Source organism: Aptenodytes forsteri, unplaced genomic scaffold (genome assembly GCF_000699145.1).
Source record: "Aptenodytes forsteri isolate BGI_AS27 unplaced genomic scaffold, ASM69914v1 Scaffold107, whole genome shotgun sequence".
Lineage (NCBI taxonomy): Eukaryota > Metazoa > Chordata > Aves > Sphenisciformes > Spheniscidae > Aptenodytes > Aptenodytes forsteri.
In genome coordinates this window covers 338,705-344,299 of record NW_008794118.1, presented here as the reverse complement: position 1 = coordinate 344,299, position 5,595 = coordinate 338,705, and positions in this window count along the sequence as shown.

Genomic DNA, 5,595 nt, shown 5'->3' with positions numbered 1-5,595 from the left:
AGGAATCTTTGTCATAGTGACCTAACCTGTTCCTACCAGTCAGTTCATACATAGTACAAAATAAACACAACAATAGAAGACGACAACAAGTTTTTAATCTTATTCAGTTGAACCATCTGGTAGTCAATGTAGTGATACTAGATTTGTTTAAGTTGGGAAAATAAGCTTCATTTTTTTTTTTTTATGATTCAGGCTTTTCAACTTTCAGTATGATATTTTGATAACGGTCTTAATATTTTTGTTAAATTTTCTGCATTTTTGAGTCACTTGGATTTCTTTGTTCTGAGTGACATTATAGGGTTGTTTGAGGCATGTTAGTTAATGCCACAATAACCTAATTGGAAATAAGTCAATAGCAATCTTCCATATTCTCTGAAGGTACAGTGTAAGTTAGCTGTCTTTCACACGGTCATGTGGAATGGGCATAAGCAGATTCTTTGACTCTTCCCCCAAGAAGAGCAAAACTTCAGGCTGGCTGACGTCTTCTGTGCCAGATGTGCCCCAGAGCCAATATGTTTGCACTAATTAAATGAAATTCTTTAAGAGAAGAACTTACTGCAGTGACTTCATTATTTCTGTTTTAGTACAATACTGTCTCTGTTAGGGTTTTATAAACTTTGTGTCAGGGTCTCTGTAGGGCTTAAATGAAGGTATCTTGATTTTCTATGAAATAATTCGGTGTGACAAAGGGATGTATAATACAAATTTTGCAGTAGGATGGCCTTAACATTGTGGAAACTTGAAATTCTCAGTTCCGTTACAGATGAGCACTTGCACACTCTGCTTGAGGGGAGGAAAAGTTAGTGCTTTTTATGTGGATATACCTCACCAAAAGAAAATATCAAAAATAATACTAAAATGTGCTGTGTTCACCATAAAAACAAATGCCTGCAGTCTGTGACAAAGTACTTTTTTAGATTGGATCACTAGATGTGTCTTTTATAAACAGGAAAGCCTAAGGATACTTCCGAACCTTGTGAAACCACATTTCATATCACTGGAGCTCAGCTTGTGCCTGCAGGTGATTTGGAGACATGAATCAGTTCATGGATAGGTCAGTGGCAAGTTGTTCCAGTGGTGAGTCAGGAGGGGAAAGAAGAAATTGCAGAAATTCAGTGGCAAGTATAATGGAAGGTTTTATATTGACTTTAAAAGGTGGTAGGTGAAGTGCCCTGATTTACTAAAGAAAGAGTATAAAGCTTTCATAATTTGTTAAAACATCTAGCCACCAGGCAGTTGTCGTTCAGGATGGATGATGGATTGAGTGATGTTGATTTTGTTGATTTTTTTCCTTTTTTTTCTTTCTTTATAAAAGGAGTGAAACCTTGAAAAAATCAGGAACTTGATTACACAGCTTGTTGACCAGTGTCAACTTTAGTGCTATTTAGGCAGTTTATTTGCAAGTCTGAAAGCTGCACAGTTGTAGAAATTTCTGTCTTAGTAGGTCCAACTGTAGGTCTTAATAGGTTCAACTGTAGAAGCCTTGTTGGGCAGATATATCTATCATGTAAAGCAAAACAAAAAAAAATAATAAATTCAGGACTGACAGTGGGGCAAACTGAGGTAACTTTCATCTTGTCAAATAAAAAACTACGCTTTAGATGGGCTACAACCCTTAAAACCTGTAGCAAACCTGTTTGGGAATATCTGGGAGACCTGAAGGGACGCGCTGTAATTCCTAGACAGAGTTTGTAATGAATGATGTCTTGTTGAGAATCTGTGATAAACTCTAGGACGCAGAAGGCGAATGAAGCAAAAGCGAAGGCAGTTTTAGAGTTAGAAGGGCATGATGCTATTGGATATGGAGCCCTTCTTTCCTTTTAAACCAAGCATGTTTAAGCTTTTTAAATACAACTTTCTGTTTTATATGTGTTATATGCTAGTTTGAGCTTCCTTTCCTGAATTAATATAGTAAGGTATTCAGTTTGCCATGATTTTTGTCTCATAAAGGTGAAAATGCAGTATTGAGATTTTCAAGTGGTTGACTTCAGTCAGTCTTTTGCAGCTTGCAGATTATTTTGCTATTGAAATTACAGACTTCTGTGTGGCATTCAAGCCGACCTAACAATGAGATTGTTTGTCTTAGCTTTTTTTTTTCCTTTTTTTTTTTTTTTTAAGCTCCAGTTAAAGACAGAGGTTAAAAAACACAGAATTTTTCACTTTTTAGTGAAGCATGGTAACTCTCGGCCAAATCCTGATATGGCTGTTTGGATACCACCTCAACAAAAAGAAATTGTGTAATCTTCCTTGAACAGAATAAAGGGTCTCTTAGTGACTTTGAACCATCGCTTTCTCATTCCCCTTGTGTGTCTGGATGAAAATTATGTTTACTTGTCTGAACCTGTTATGCTGTACTTAAGCTCCAAAGTTACTTCATCCACATCATCGAGTGTCTTCAACTGTACTAGGTATCACTTGATTAAGCCCCTGTGGATTTAAAGTCAGTTCTAAACAAAGCAAAAGAGTGAATCTGTGTTAACGAAGTCTTAAGCGTAGAATCTCCGAGTTTGATGAAGTGATAGATGCCTGCATCTCTTTTCAGTCAGAGCTTCGGTATTCAGGTGCTCTCTGACTGTATCTGATTTAGTAAGTTTAATGTGGTACAATTCCGTCTAAACACAAGAGAACTTTTTTACTGTGAGAATGGTCAAACACTGGAACAGGTCATCCAGAGAGATTGTGGAGCCTCCATCTGTGGAGGTACTCAGAACCTGACTGGACATATTTCTGGGTGACCTCCTGTAGCTGTCTCTGCTCTGGGGGGTTGGACTAAGCGAACTCCAGAGGTCCCTTCCAACCTAAATGATTCTGTGATTCTTGGTGTCATTTACTTGACCAACTTAGTTTTGCTGCTGTGTGATAGTTCAAGCTCCATACTTTAAGATGGATCAGCTTCTGTGCGTAGGTCAAAACAAATACTTTTACTGAAGTGGAGGAGAAAGGCGAGAACTGAGAGTGTGGGTGGCATCAGGTGTGTGTGTTGGGGCATGAGGGTTTGCGTCCTTTGGCAGTAGAACTGGTTCATGCCAACTTGAAGAGATTGTGTGAATCCTGATTGTAAAGCCTCACTTGTTTTGGCGTAATTGGTATATTGGTATAAATAAGTTACAAAATATTAATCTGATTTAGGCTATATCATATCATGTTGCTTTGCCCTTGGAAAACCATTGTTGAGTTAAAAAACAACCACTAGGATGGAAGTGCTCTGTTTCCCCGCCTTTATAAAACCGTATTCTTTTACTTGTTCAACTGATATAATGATAGGCTGATTTTATTTTCTGGTTATGTATTTTCTTCTGAGAGAAGTAGGTTTCTTAGGATATTGCAGGTGTGTTCACTCCTTTTCTGATTAGGGATAAGAAAATAAACAACTTTTATTGTAGGTTTTATCATCTTTCACTCCTTCCATCAGTCTTAAGCTATTTCATTCATCTGTGTTCAGACACATTATTGACATGTTTCGTATGAAACGACTATGTAGGCTCTGCCCTTGTAACTGAAATCTTTGAATTGGGTTAAGTCTAACACTTTTCCTTCTCATCAGGAAAAACTATGAAGATTTGCAGGTGACAGAATACTGGCCTGATTATATCAAGGCTTGGGTAGTATAAAAGGAATTACACAATTTTTTTTTGGTGGGGGAAAGGATGCCTAGTACCAATTTTGAAATTGTATGTTTAATTAAATTACATCAATTTCAGCTTTATTTACTATAAAACAGTAATTTTAAAAGATGATCGTGTTTGTAGCACACTAGACATAGAAATGCTTCGGAAAAGTATGTTCTGATCTTCTTCGGAACTTTGGGTGCATCCGTATTAGCATCTGAATTAAGAAGTGCATTTTTGAAAAAAGTCTCCAGATTGTCCTTGCTTATTCAGTTTTGTTGATAATGCAGGGGGGGCTTGGAGTGCACAAACTGGATTCCTTCTGGGTAGAACTAAATCTGAAGATGTGCTTCAGCATTCGATGCTCCAACTGCTAGTGCTTGTTCAGTCTGCAGAACCAGACTACGCCTAGTTTGAATTACTGAAACGTATGTAGCATGGATATTGGGTCATCAGCACCAAACTTTCCTGTGTTGCAATGTAGATATAGTCAGTTCTTTCCCTTCCTCTTCCCACTGTCTTAATTAAAATATTCAGACTTTTGCTGTGGGTTGTTGCATTTCTGTCATTCACGTAGGGATACAGTCTGAAGCAGAGGATGGTAGTCTACAGACCAGCAGTTTAAAAGTGCATCTGGTTTTACGTTTCTTTAATTTTTTTTTTTTCCTAAGGATTATGTAGTTTTGTCTGCTTAATACTTGTTGTTCTGCAGTATTTCATTTCAACTTCAAAAGTTTTTTTTTTTTTCCTAAGGATTATGTAGTGTTTTGTCTGCTTAATACTTGTTGTTCTGCAGTATTTCATTTCAACTTCAAAAGTGAAAAATTATTGGGAGTTAACTTGAAGCAACTGTAAAGATGAATTTAAAAAACTTGTGCCCTTGAACTATTCTACAAGCTTAAACATAGAAAAATTTTAGACAAGTGTTGAACTTAAGGAAGGTGAGTACTTAAGACAGGAAAAATTTTGCGAAAGCATATTTGTCAACATTGAGATAGATGAAAAGCTGGAAAGCACTCCTGTCTCACTGACTTTCAGGAGGCATGAGAAATTCAGATGAGGGGCACTTACTTAGACTAAAAGTTGGTAAGATCCTGTGGAAGAATGAGAAATTAATTTGTTTAAAGAAAATAACAGTTCTAAAACTGTTCTTCCAGATGTTGACAATAACTGGGACATTCCTCACCTACATTTTTGAAGTGTCTGAAGTAGGTGGATAGAAACTGAGTGCAGTAGCAAGGTTTTTCCAGTGCAGTTTCACAGTATAATCCAATGTGACCTGGGTTTGCTGCTGAAATGGGCAGTCCTGCTCTTTCCCCTGCCCTGGCTATGAATTTTCAGCACCTCACCTGTCATCAGAGAGAATGATCACATGAATGTGTGGCAAGTTGAATCCAAATGAAAATTGTTCCTTAAAATTTTATTTGTTCAAGGTGATTTGACTCACTTTGCGGAAGCATGACCATTAGCTAACACAAGTGATGAAGTACTGTGGTGGGTTGACCCTGGCTGGACACCAGGTGCCCACCAAGCCGCTTTATCACTCACCTCCTCGACTGGACAGGCAGAGAAAAATACGATGAAAGGCTCGTGGGTCGAGATAAGGACAGGGAGATCACTCACCCATTACCGTCATGGGCGAAACAGGCGTGACTCGGAGAAATTAATTTAATTTATTACCAATCAAATCAGAGTAGGGTAAAGAGAAATAAGACCAAATCTTAAAAACACCCTCCCTTCACCTCTCCCCTCTTCCTGGGCTCAACCTCACTCCTGATTTCTCTACCTCCTCCCCCTGAGTGGCGCAGGGGGACGGGGAATGGGGGTTGCAGTCAGTTCATCACATGTTGTCTCTGCTGCTCCTTCCTCCTCACACTCTTCCCCTGCTCCAGTGTGGGGTCCCTCCCACGGGAGACAGTCCTCCACAAACTTCTCCAATGTGAGTCCTTCCCACAGGCTGCAGTTCTTCACAAACTGCTCCAGTGTG